Raw genomic sequence first — 14,776 nt, forward strand, 5'->3', positions numbered from 1 at the left:
TCAGGAGGGGACGTATCCTCCTGATGTTGTAAAGAGTGTATCTGCAGCAGTGGGTTGTAGCAGCGATGTTTGCAGTGAAGGACAGGTTGTTATCTAGGGTCACACCCAGATTCCTTGCATTCTGAGTCGGGGAAACAACAGAGGGGCCGATGTTGATTGTTAGGTCAGGAGTGGGACAATCTTTTCCCGGAAGGAAAAGCAGTTCAGTCTTGTCAAGGTTGAGCTTGAGGTGGTGAGCAGACATCCACTGAAAGATGTCTGCTAGACAAGCAGAGATGCGTGCAACGACCTGGGTCTCTGAGCGGGGAAAGGACAGAATTAATTGGGTGTCGTCAGCGTAGCAGTGGTATGAAAAACCATGCAGGCTAATGACTGATCCGAGCGAGTTTGTGTACAGAGAGAAGAGGAGGAGACCAAGAACAGACCCCTGAGGGACCCCTGTAGTTAATTGACAAGGGTCGGACTCGGACCGTCTCCAAGTTACCCTGTAGGTGCGGTCTTTGAGGTACAGACAATTTCAGACAGTTTGAAACGCGAGGGCCGTGGCCGGCACAGGGTTTGCCCTCGATCAAGGGAAAACCTCCAGCCTGACTTGAGACCGCCCCCTTGATAAATAAATGTAATTATAATGAAGCCAGCTGCAATGGATCATTGATCCACCAGGGGGTGCAGTGGGGTTCCACACTGGAGCTCATGTGAAATAAACTCTGATACAGTACGGTAGATGTATGTCTGGTAGGCTACTACTGTATAGCGGATCTTTGTTAAGATCCATATGTCACGGATAGGATCATACTGTCACAGTCTGCTCCATCTTTCACCAGTAGTTTTCCATTCACCTGTCTCACCTGTTAACCACACCCACGTTTTTGCTCACTCTCTTTCTCTTCTGCACCCATTAGCTTCACTGCCAGTATTTAAACCCTCACCAGACACACACCCGTTGCCAGATCGTACTTTGCCTTCATGCTAGTCTTTCACGCGTTTGTCATCAGATTGCCTACCCGGTTCCGACCCTGCCTGTCCCCGACCTGCCTGCTCTGCCTGATCCCTGATCCTGCCTGTCCTTGGACTATCCTGCCTTGCCTGCTGTCTGACCCTGCCTGTTCCTACGCTGACCGCCTCGCCTGCTCCCTGACCTTCTGCCCGGCCCTGACTCACCTTCTGCCCGCTGTCCTCCGGTTCGTTTGCCTGTACATCATCCGGTATTCCTCTGCTCTGGTATTATTACCAATAAAGTACATTACCAATACTCCGTGGTTTCTCGAGTGCTGCATTTGGGTCCTTCATAAGATTGTGACAGAACGATCTGGCCAGAACATGGACCCAGCGCACTCCTCTTCACCTAGAGACCGTTTTGAGAGAGTTGAGGACGCTCTCCAGAGGCAGGAAGCCTCGATAGCCTCCCTGGCCACCGAGGCTCATCATGCTAACTCTACACACGACCAGACGCTAACCTATTTAGCTGCGCAGCTACAGCAGCTAACGGCTACTGTGCAGCAGCTAGCGGCAGTAGTGGCTGCTCCAGCGCCTCTTCCCATGCCGCCGGCCCCCGCTTCTGCATCCTTTCCGATGGGATTTACTCCAGAGCCTCGGGTGGGAACTCCGGAGCGATATGCCGGGGAACCGGAGGGCTGCAGCCCGTTTCTTACTAATGGCGCGTTTCCACTGCAGCGGGGTAGCCCCGTTTAAGCGTCCCTAAGCGTCCTCGCTCAGGCCTCGGGCTGCCTCGCTGGCCGTCCGAGGCCGTGGCGCATTTCCATTACAGTTTAGGACCTGGGGTAGCAACGCAGTGTAGGCGGGGCGATCGGCTTTGTTTTTGTTCACATTTCGAGTTGTTCCGTCGAGCTCCCGCTGGATTTGATCATCCCCAATGAGATGTAGGAACGTCGTCACCTCCTCGGTCGATCACGGTGTGCTTTTCTTAGAAGTAGCCATTTTTGTAGCTCCTCCGTTTACAAAATGCTGTGTATAAAAATGCTGCAAGCTTGCTTCTAGATATATATGCGACGCTAGGGATGAACTTGCGCGCAATCTTGTGACGATTCTCTCTGACCAATCAGCAGTCGAGAGTGTTGACGTCACTAGTTCAGCCCTGGCCCTGGTCTGAGGGAACCACGATTTTATGAGGCCGGAAAAAGAGGGAAAAAGTACCCGCTGGCCGGTACTAGGCTATATGGAAACGCCACCAAAAACCGGCCTGGCCGCATGAGGACGGTTAAGGACGCTTAAACGGGGCTACCCGCTGCAGTGGAAACGCGCCATAACTGTTCTATCCTGTTCGCACTGCAGCCACAAACTTTCGCTTCTGACGCAGCTCGTGTGGCGTTCACGGTCAATCATCTGACTGGGAAATCCCGACTGTGGGGCACAGCTGAATGGGAGCAGCAGACCCGCCTGCTCTTCTTTCCCCGCTTTTTCCGCGGAGCTACGCAAGGTGTTTGGACCCATGTCTGTGGGTCCAGACACTGCAGGAGGACTACTGAGCCTGAGCCAGGGTAATGGATCTGTGGTGGATTATGCTATTGGGTTTCGCACCAGGGGCCGCCTCAGCAACTGGAATTCTGCAGCCCAGTGTGACGCCTTTCTGCGTGGCTTGGCGGCTTACATTAAAGACGAGCTGGTGTCTTTTGATCTGCCCAACTCACTGGATGGGCTGATTGAGCTGACTTCCCGCATTGATCGGCGCATCCAGACACGGAGACGGGAGCGACGATCGGAGGGAGTTCAACATGCCTGGGCGCCCCGACATCCGGGTTTGTGTTACATTATTATGAGAGTGCTCTCATACTTGTTTGATTCTGAAATTGGATATAAATATATGTGTGTGTATATGTCCGCATCTGTAGCCTGTTATTGTCTCATTATACCGCACTGTGAATTAATCAAAGTAAACATATAAGTGGTCATGAACACATCTGTCCATCAGACAGAGGGCTGCTGTGCCTCCTGTCATCATTAATGGACGTCTCTTTAAAATGACCACTCAGAGGAGAGGAGTTCTCATTTCTCTAACCGCCTGCTGCTTCCACTCCTCTCTCCTCGGTTCCCCTCCTCAGTCCTCCGCTCGCATCTCCTGTGGGCGGCACCAAGTCTCGAGGAGGGGAGTCGAGGAGGGGAAATTTGAGTATTGAGAAACCTCTTTTGAAACATCTCTGTTCCCGGAAATGCATCCGCAAAGGAGCCGTGGAGGACCGTGGAGGACCCATCAGTGTATCCTCGGTTATAGCTCCTCCAGAGAGGCTCCTCGATGCTCGATGCTCGGTCCTCGACGTGCATTTAGAGAAATGAGATGTCCTTCAACATGGCGCGCTAAAATTAATTTCCGGGTCACTACCGGAGGACCGAGGAGTCGAGGAGGGGGATTTGATGAAATGAGAAAGGGCCAGAGTTTCTCTCTCCAGCTGAGAGCGCGTTCACGTGAAAGGGGCGGGGTTAGCTACATTTGACCAATCACAAACAGGGAAAAGTGTACTGACAGCGCAGTGTCATACTTCATTAATTAAAAGTAAACTAATATTAGACAAATATGAGCTTTAAACATCCATGACTTAAACATATAATCCAGGATACAAGCCACATAGTTGCACTTGCAAGGAGAATACAGAACAACTGGTTAAAAAATAAATAAACTACGTACAACAGTTTTATGATACTGCCCCATATAAGACACGAGTGGATCTGACTTTAATTACATTTGAGTTGAGTGTTTCGTCAACTTAATGTGTTGCTTAAAATAATACGTCTGCATACAGTATATGTGACAATGTAAGTGTTGCACGGCCAGATACGGCTAGAGAAGCTGACTCATAAGGAAATATATGATATTATATGATCGATGATCTGATTGATGATGTGATATGAATGATAAGTGCGACACGTCGGCGTCTTCTCTGCATACGGCAGTTTAAACTGTATTTCCTTTATCCTGTAATATGACTTGATAGATGTAAGCTCTGATTGGTCAGCAGGTGGTGCTTTCACTGAGTTGATCTCTTTTCTATAGACGCCGGAGGCGGGCAGCATAAGGTAAAAAAAAGTTATTTAGCCTTCCCAAACCTGAGACTCACGCGCCGCCTATGGGATTCAGAGCCTCGGAATACTGAAATCTGTATTTTTAAAATATTTTTTTCCTTCTAATTTGTTAATATTTGGTGCAGGCCAGGCACGAAACATACTACAAATAGAAATCCATTGCTTCTAAAATCGTTCTCAAGGTTCAAGGTTCTTTATTTGTCAAACGAACATAGCTACAGTGTAGTTATGTCGATGAAAATCTTGTTTCACAGGCTTCTCCAACAGTGCAACACAAAACACAGAAACTGTGTCAGAATACTGAAATCAGTATTTTTTAAACCTTTTTTTCCATCTAATTTGTTATTATTTACATTGTTTTAAAATCGTTCTGTCTGACACGAAAAAAATGGGGAAATCGTGTTGGTGAACACGAATCAATAGATTAATTTCGTGCCTATAACACGAAATGCCGTGAGAGACTGGGTTCATATTGAGAGACACTATGCTTTGCGCTTGCATTTTAGCTCACAATACATTGACAGAAAGTGGACTGCAAGATGATATGTTACAATATGCTATGTTTAGAAACAACAGACAACTAGCTAACCTTTTAGCACACATATGTTGCAATGCAGTTAACCCCAATGATGTCTTTATATTTAGTCGAACTCAGCGCCATATAGATAGAATCTATGATATATCTAATATGATAGAGTCATATTCTATCTATATGGCGCTGGTCGAACTATATTGACGGACAAAAGACTCCATGCTAAAACATTAGCATATGCCAAAAAAAGATACAGTGACCTTTGTGCTTACACTTTCGCACACACAGCCTTCACAGACAATAAAGTGCTATGTTTAGAGAGAACAGACTCAATGCTAACACTTTAGCTAGGCAGTAAACTCTGCGCTAACGCTTTTTCACACACAACATTCACAGGAAGTGAACAGCTATGTTCGGCAAAGACATCATGCTAGCACTTTAGCATTCACCGGGTTGACATGGTTGACATGCATCAGGCTTCATGTAAATAATATGTAATGTTTGGCGCAAGACAGACAGAGCACTCTTTGTTAACAATGTGAGAGTAGCAGGCTCCCTGTTGCAACACTATTAAGTTGAATGGCTGTAGGATTCATGCTAACATTTTAGCATACACTGTGGTTGAAACCCTTACAGTAGGATTCGGCTAACATTGTTGCAACAAAAAAAATAGCCGACATTACGCTGCAGTGACAAGTTTAATTTAAAAGCACATGCAGCTTTTGCACTCTCTTCTCTCTAGCTTTTGCACATCACAATTCCTTTAATCTGATCACATCTAATTCATTATCTAATGGCGCATTTCCACTGCAGCGGGTAGCCCCGTTTAAGCGTCCTTAATCGTCCTCAAGCGGCCAGGCCAGCTTTTGGTGGCCTTTCCATATAGCCTAGTACCGGCTAGCGGGTACTTTTCCCTCTTTTTCCGGCCCCATAAAATCGTGGTTCTATCAGACCAGGGCCAGGGCTGAACTAGTGACGTCAACACTCTCGACTGCTGATTGGTCAGAGAGAATAGTCACAAGATCACGCGCGAGTTCATCCCTAGCGTCGCATATATATTTAGAAGCAAGCTTGCAGCATTTTTATAAACAGCATTTTGTAAACGGATGTACTACAAAAATGGCTACGTCTAATAAGAAAAGCACACCGTGGTCGACCGAGGAGGTGACGACGTTCCTACATCTCTATAGGCGCTTTCACACTGCGGTACTTTTCCCACAAAGGTTCATGTGAACTTAGTTCATGTGAACTCTTTTATCGCGTTCACACCAAAAAGAGCCGGTACTAAAATTAGTTCATGTGAACCTTTTTACCCCCTCGAAAGTCCCTGCTAGAGAGCAGGGACTTTCGAACGGCTCTTTTGTGAGAAAAGAGCTAAATTTCTGATTGGCTGGAAGGATTGCAAACCACGCCCCGCAAAACTCCCAAAAAGTTTTGTGAAGCCGCCATTTTATTATCCTCGCATTAGCATTATTAGCATTAGCATTAGCCCAGCGCAGAAACGCAGAGAGACTAACTTATGGCAACACAAAATAAAACATGGGAGCGGTGGAGATGAGGAGGTGTCGGCGTTCTGGCGATTTACTCGGAAGGCTTCAGTAGAAACTGCTAGGAGTCCCAGCAGCTTCTACTGAAGCCAGTCCCTAACTCCGGGGACTTCCGGCCGGGGACTTTGGGCGGCAGTATACGCCGTGAAGTGGTTTGCGGCCTGCCAGTAAACCCAAAGCAGAAGAAGAACAAGTGACGTCAGCGGCTTCATTTGCCTAATCCACCCCCAGGGACTTTTTCCAGTGTGAACGCGATCTGTATTTAGTTCATGCGAACTAAAGAGTTCACATGAACTAAGTTCACATGAACCTTTGTGGGAAAAGTACCGCAGTGTGAAAGCGCCTATTGGGGATGATAAAATCCAGCGGGAGCTCGACGGAACAACTCGAAATGTGAACAAAAACAAAGCCGATCGCCCCGCCTACACTGCGTTGCTACCCCAGGTCCTAAACTGTAATGGAAATGCGCCACGGCCTCGGACTGCCAACGAGGCAGCCTGAGCGAGGACGCTTAGGGACGCTTAAACGGGGCTACCCCGTTGCAGTGGAAATGCGCCATAACTGTATGTTAGAAAATATGAATTATCTTGTTATGATAACTGATAAAAGATCATATTTTACTTATGATTTTCACATTTATTTTAACATTGTAAATAAATAAAGTAGCCTACATCTTGTGAGGAAAGAGGAGACAGAAGGAGGAATTCATTGACAGAATGAAGATATTCCTGCAACAAGTCTGGTATGAACATGATAGGGACAGTAAAACAATGTTTTTGTTGGATCAGATTGTGTCTTCTTGAGTCTTTTTCCCATCCCACACTTGAGTAAACTATACACCTTGCTTGAGAGGGAAATGGAGTTCTCTTTGCACCCAATCCAACATTCTTATACACACATACGCGCACACGGCCACTATTTTTGCAAAATGATGATCTCATGCACATTTCTGCTGGCCTCAAGTGATCATTATGGAGCAAGTTGAAGTCTCCAAGCTGCCCATGTTTTCTACATTAGCCTTGCTCCTGAGCTTGTGACAGTCAATGATATGCGTCTTACTCATCCTCCCTTGGGTTCATACTGTGAGTGTGTGTGTGTTCAATTGAGGTCTGCATCATATCATATATATTCATCTTTCCATTCATGCATACATAATACCCAAAACTTTCCTCCCACACTGCTTTTAAGTATTTGAATGGCAAGCATGGCAAAATGAAAATGTCTTTTACATCTTCAGCTTTTTACACACACGCACATTTCAATCAACACACGTAAAAAGAAATAATTCAGATATCCATATGTGTCTTGCAGCAGTTACTAGCTAATCAAATCAGCTTGTGTAAAATGTAACAGCATGTGTAAGAAATGGGAACACACACACACACACACAATGCATAGAGTGCAACAGTGGGAAGAGCAAAGCCAAGCCAACTGTTTTCATTCAAACAGCATAAGCAGCCAGTCATATTCAAGCAGTCACATCTGCGTCAGGATCATGGTCTTAATAAAAACACCAAACCGTGGACAACACTGAACCCTAGTGGTGGATAATTGTCATATAATCTCTATCATGAGAATATTTAGTTTGCATTCCTCCCTGCAAACTAAACAATGTTTAATAAAATGAATGTTACCACATGATATTGTGATTTAAGAAAAATAAATCAGTAGAATTGACAAATATACATATTTATTCAGTTTAATATCTATGACTGGAAAAATAATTTTCGATTTTTATGTTTAATTATTATGTGAAAAGAAACAAAATGCCATAGCATGCAAGATGTGGTATTTGGTTCCCACAAATTTAGTAACCATAATACATTATTTGTAAATATTTCTTAAACTATCAAATGAAGATATGAAGGGGGAATACTACTACTGTGAACACATGAGTGATGTGTCCTATTATTACATTTTGAAAGACTGTATCTTTGCAGATGGAGAGATACTGCCCCCTAATTTTACCAAAGCTGAAATACCACAAGTTCGTTCTGTGAAGAAAAGTAAGACATATTTTACATGTCAGGATAATAGTATGATGGTTTTGTTATCAGGTTTGACGCTAAAATATTGATGTCCCAATGAGCCACCACGTCAATTCCCTTCTGAATAAGATTTCCTGTATTTCAGGCAAACAGTACAATGTGATATGTGAAAACATTTACTTTATGTATCAAAAGACTGCTCCAGGTGAGGCTCGAACTCACAACCTCGGCATTGCTCTGCATTGTACTGACATATAAGTACCGCGCGCTAACCGATTGCGCCACTGGAGCTCACTGCATCCAGACCACAGTAGCCTTTTTAATCCAATCGTAGCACCATATATTTTCTCATATCGCTCATTCTTATTTATTTGTTTTGGCGCTGTTGCACTGACTCCACGCAAAGGTTTATGATGACGTTATCAAGGTACTAAAGGTCCATGCCAGATTTAAACATTAAAAAATGATTGCTTATTTGTTACACGAAACATGTCAGCAGGTTTAGCGGGCAGAAACAATTATATAACATATACGAGCATTGTCATTTAGAAATCTATTTCAACTAAATAATATTGAATTCGTTTTTAATATACAGCGTTTCCCCTGAATTTTGAGCTTACGTTAGATTTGAAAAAATGGAGTGGGTACATTCTGTCATGATCGTGGCCACAGACTATACATCCATGGGCCACAGACCTGCCACAGACCCCACAGAGACACGAATAAACCGGAAGAAATACAGGATTTTCAAAATAAAACATGACGAATGAAACAGTGTTACCAATATTTTTTTTATTTAAGAATCGGAATTAATTTTATTTCCAAGTTCATTTTATTTACTTATAATAGATCTGCCTTGATGTTTGGTGCATATAATACACATATAAAGAGGAAATAAAACACATTCAAATAACTACATGAACCTATAAGGAACACTGAATATAAAAAAGATGAACAACGTCATAAAATGATAATACACATTATAAAACGGACAAGTCAAATCAAGCAATCTGATTGGTTCTTAGCCGTGATATAATGAGCGTATATCACGGGTGGAATTGTAGTTACTTTTCACAAGTCCCTCTGCGTCTGAGAAAAAGCTACAACCGTTACAGCTGTTACATTACGTCTGTTACGAAACTAACTAACTAACAAAGCTTAAGATGGAAACATTTAAGGTTAACTTCGACCTCCGGGGTGGCTTTACTATGGAGGAGTGGATTGAGCAGTGCCTATCACCAGAAAAAAAAACTGTTAAGATGATGAATTTACGTGTGTAAATTAGGGCTGTCAGTCGATTAAAATGTTTAATCGGAATTAATCGCATGATTGTCCATAGTGCTGCGTCGGTACGCCAAACCGGTACTGGAGTTTCGGTTCAAGTCCGGTTAAAACCGGAACGTCGGGAACCGGTACTTGGACTCGCAAAAAAACTAGCACTTAGGCGTACGTATATTCTCCTTTTTGTTATAAACCATCTAAAACCTCCCTGAAGGCAGGAGAGACTGAAAAGAGTCAAGGGAAGCTTATAAAAGTGAACAGCATTTAATTACACAAAAGATGCGGTGGTGTACAAATGAAATTGCAAAAGGAGGCGCTCTCCTCATCTCCCGTCAGCCCCAAGCCCCCAGAAAGTGTGCCGGACTCAGATGAAAATATTCGTGGTGGCCAAACGGCGGTACTGCACATCCGTTTGGTTGCCAGGCCCGGAAACACTTTTCCCCTTTGACTTACATTGGGAAAGAGTGGTCTGTAAATCGTTGGATAATTTTTTTTTAACTTAATAAACTACCCAGTATGAACACTTGTATAGCCCTTATTAAAAACATTCGTTCCTCAAGTTGTAAAAATGTGCTAATAACGTTATTCTGAGAGTTATTTCCCTCTGCATTATGAACGCACTTCTATCCCACGGGACCGCGCCCCCCTGCACGTTCAAGTTACGTGTTCAGCACTACATGCGTTTATCTCATGGATGCACAATAACAACGGACCCATATCGCCTTACTGCCAGCCCACGGAGCTGTAATAATGGATATATTGCACATGTTTGCTGTAATTCATCATTTGTAAAATATTATACTACATGGGCTGTATGATTAAATCTTGTACCGTAAATGTTGTATTAAATAAAGTTAATATTACCGACGTTATTAACGTCCCTGTAGCTTCGTATTGCACTGTGTGTATATATATATATATATATATATATACAGTGCAATAATTATTTCATGCTAAATGAAGCTCTGTTGCTTGGATATCACTAGATCCTGTTACAACGTAATATAAGTACATAACGATTGATGTTACATTAGCATCATTACTAGCTAGCTGCTAGCTGCTAACTGCCGCCTCGTTAATATCAAATCCATGATAACAACCATCCATTACCATGCTGTCATGAACGCACGGTGCTGTTACGTGTACGCAAATTGACGTGCTTGATGTGAACAAGCATTTTGGTTAAAGTTGCGCATGCACTATGAGCGCACATACGGGTAATTCTCAGGCATGCCGGGTAATCTGTGACGTTTCACTCTCTCAAAAGTTGGGCCATTTTATCATCATGCGCTAATGAGCAGCTCTCATAGGAATTAATGGCCCCGCCTCCCACGCTGTATCCAGTTCTTATTATACATCCATGGTCAGCCCAGGTCAGGGGGTAGAAGCATGGATGTATAATAAGAACTGGATACAGCGTGGGAGGCGGGGCCTCATTCATTCCTATGAGAGTTGCTCATTAGCGCATGATGACAAAATGGCCCAACTTTTGAGAGAGTGAAACGTCACAGATTACCCGGCATGCCTGAGAAGTACCCGTATAGAACTCATAGAGCATGCGCAACTTTAACCACGCCGCCCAAAAGGCTCGTTCACATTAAGCACGTGAATTTGCGTACACGTAACAGCACTGCGCGTTCATGACAGCATGGTACTGGATTTATATTAACGAGGCGGCAGTTAGCAGCTAGCGGCTAGCTAGTCAATTATGCTAAGTTACACATCAATCGTTATGTACTTTTATATTACGCTGACATCAGGATCTAGTGATATCCATGCAACAGAGCTTCATTTAGCATGATACTTGTGTGGGTTGTACATGAAACCACTTGGTAATATATAAAAATGTATAAGTTGAAGCCTGTTATGATCAATTGTGAGTTAAAACTTTATCTAAAAAGTAAAGCTGATGATGGATTACTGTGGTGGAGTTAAAATAACAATAGCCTATTTATTTTTGAAATGTGATGGAGTAAAAGGATAGTAACTGTGATTATTCATGTTAAGTAGCCCACAAGTAACTAAAACAATTGCAAGTGCAATAAGAAGCTACAGGAACGTTAATCTACGTCGGTAATATTAACTTTATTTAATACAACATTTACGGTACAAGATTTACATCATACAGCCCATGTAGTATAATATTTTACAAATGATGAATTACAGCAAACATGTGCAATATATCCATTATTACAGCTCCGTGGGATGGCAGTAAGGTGATATGGTCCGTTGTTATTGTGCATCCATGGGTAAAGATAAACTCATGTAGTATTGAACACGTAACATGAACGTGCCGGGCGGCGCGGTCCCGTGGGTTAGATGCGCGTTCATAATGCCGAGAGAAATAACTCTAAGAATAACGTTATAAGCACATTTGTACAACTTGAGGAACGAATGTTTTTAATAAGGGCTATACAAATGTTCATACTGGGTAGTTTATTTAGTTTTTAAAAAAGTATCCAACGAGTTACAGACCACTCTTTCCCCATGTCAGTCAATGGGAAAAAGTGTTTCCGGGCCCAGCAACCTAAAGGAAGTGTAGTACCGCCGTTTGACCAGCACGAATATTCTCTCTTAAAGAGCACCTTCGGGGGAGAGCATTGCAAAACTGGCCCCGGTAATGGTACAAATCTCAACCTGTCGTTCAATGGACAGCTCCCCCCCCCCCCCCCCCCCCCATCTATGTATATACTCGCATTTTAGACTCTGTTACTAACTGTCTGTAGACTTGGTATGTCTTAAATGTCCGGTTAGGATGTATTAGAACGAAATCTAAAATGAAAATTGTAAATAAGCAATCTGTATGTAAAAAACCACCTGTATGTAAATTGTAAATAAGCCATCTGTATGTCAAATATGTCTTATATGTCTTAAATGATATGATGAATTGGAAATGGGGGACCCTGATGTAAACAAGACGAAAGTCTTTCTCTGGTCTGCATCCCCTTAATAATTGTATGTTTTGAGCTGTACTGTACTGTACCCAATATACAAGCTGTTAATAAACTTTTCAATCAATCAATCAATCAATCTCATCAGACTCCGGCGCACTTCCTGGGGGCTTGGGTAGAAGAGATCAATTATTGTTTCGCTCTTCCTGTTGTCATCTGAGGTCTTCTCCTATTGGCCGGCGTCGTCGGGGGGCGGGTCCAATGCAATTCCTGCTTTTTTCTGTTGCTAAATTACATTATTCTGGTGTCTGTGGTTATTTAAACATTCCCTGATAAACGTTATTCAGCATCAATAAATGAGTGCTAATCCCAGTGTGCTCAGTGTACAACATCACATGTCATTTCACCTTCGATTCACGGTTTGAAAACGTAGCATTTCTTCACATGCTAATGCTAACCGGAAGTGAAGAATTTACAGAATATAAGTATTAAGTTAGTGTGAACTTCCGTTTTTTGTACATCACTATGTATGTAGTATGTACTGTATAATGTACACATGTAGTGTTGTAGAAAAGACATGGTGTACAGACAGTACACTCTGACTGTACAGTCACTTAAGTGTATAATGTATAGTAGGTGTGTAACAGCTGCGTATTTGGTACCCCTGCAGGTCTAAGAGAGAAACAAACTCATTCAGTTATTGTTCAGTTAAAATGCATTCAATTATGTCTGCCACCTTATATATCTCTATGTAAGGCTTTACTGATGTGCCACAATAATGTCACCTAATGTTATTGAGTTAAAATATCAATATTGTGGCTTTCCAAGTTAACATTGATTGATATGACTGCCATTAAATCAGCATATACTTCTGCCAGAGGATGCCACCCCTCAAATTCTCCTGCCACCCTCTTGCCACCACATGAATATTTGATATGAATATGATATTTGATATGAATATAATCGGAGAACTCGAAAATGTCAATTCTGATTGGCTGGTCCAGCGCCAGAGAGAAGAGTTGCGACAGCGGAAGTCCAAAATGCTTGATCATCACGAAAATCCCTCTCTCATCTCAGATAGAAGATATGATTGGAGACGACCAGCCAATCAGAATTGACCTTCTCGAGTTCTCCGATTGGTTGGTTTTGTGGCACATTTGTAACGCTGTGACAACTTGAGCGAGCGCAGGCAAAGCTGAGCGCGCACAGGCTGGAGACGTCGAGCGAGCGGGGGAGAGAGAGCGCGTGCAGCGGTCTGCTTGCGCACGGAGCAGGAGTTTTATGAGAGAAAATATATTTCTCTGTGCTCAAAAATGTTCAAGTGCGCGCTCAATAGCATTTTCTATGCTCAACATGTTTGATTGCGTGCTCAGGATAGAGGCACAAATATCACGCCATAGAAACTAGGGTTGAGACGGCGGGACGCGGCGAGGCTGCGGGTGTGTGTGTGTCCTCGGGCTGGTTTCAGGCTGGGTTTCGCTGTGTCTGGCCAACCCCACGCAGCAACCAGGAAACCACACCAGTAAGCCAGTTCACACTGTCCGCTCCTCTTTTGTAAAACTGTAACAATACAGAAATAAAACACATATAAGTATGCAGGCTTTACATAACATATAAGTAGCACTGTACAAACAACACACATACTACTATTAAAGGCATTAGCTATCATTAGCATCACTATTAGCTAGAAATAGCACAGATCACCATTAGCTTAGCACACATTAAACTAGCTTCAGACCAAAAGTTACAAACTTCAAACATTCTGCACATAACACATCCAAATTGCACATTGCTCAAGCATCACAGACACGAACACAGTTTACATGACGTCTCTGCTCCATGTGTTGATCTCCGTGCTCCGTTTACAAAGATCCTCGCAAAGGAGCGCTCACTCTGAGCCAAAAAACATGTTCCAACTCCATAAACATAGAAATAGGCAGCACAGAGATTGTATTCTCATCCCATGTCCTGTCATCTCGTCACCTGATCTTTACCCAATATTCAATGGACTTCCATCCATGACTCAGAGGCCTTGTTCAGACAGCATGCCCAAATAAGTCTCAGACTGTATCAAGATTGATTTGAGAAGGTCATAAAAGATTTCCACAGATTCTCTCGGTGATCTAATCGGATTTCAAAATGTATTTTAGACTTAGGCAATATTTAGACTTTTCTGTGTAAACCTTGAAGAGAGCGTCCCTCGGGTTTCATTGACAAAAAGCAAATGGGATATTTCCATTGGATACATAAGATAATGTAAGCGATTAAATTAAGAAAAAAAAACATGAACTTCTAGGCAAGGGAAATGGAAGTGCCTTTTAATTTCTGGATTTTAGAATAGGACTCATCTAGGATCTAATCATCATTCAGACAAATTGATTTCTGTTCAATTAACTATACCAGTCCCACCCCATATTAATGATAAATAAGGAAAGAGCAACAAGTGAAGGTTCTCTGTGCTCTCTGAGAAAGAGAGGGCTAATTTCACTAACCAAATACTGT

At 43.0% G+C, this 14,776-nt stretch overlaps 1 non-coding gene across 1 annotated transcript; it reads right to left on the reverse strand.

The window, feature by feature from the left end:
- Positions 1 to 8,299: 8,299 nt before the first annotated feature.
- Positions 8,300 to 8,393, reverse strand: trnai-uau. Its single transcript has 2 exons — positions 8,356 to 8,393; positions 8,300 to 8,335 (listed from the first exon to the last, which is right to left on the reverse strand). It is a non-coding gene; the product is annotated as a tRNA-Ile (tRNA).
- Between the last annotated feature and the right edge of the window lie 6,383 nt (positions 8,394 to 14,776).

The sequence above is a fragment of the Gymnodraco acuticeps genome, unplaced genomic scaffold, assembly GCF_902827175.1.
Source record: "Gymnodraco acuticeps unplaced genomic scaffold, fGymAcu1.1, whole genome shotgun sequence".
Classification (NCBI taxonomy): Eukaryota; Metazoa; Chordata; class Actinopteri; order Perciformes; family Bathydraconidae; genus Gymnodraco; species Gymnodraco acuticeps.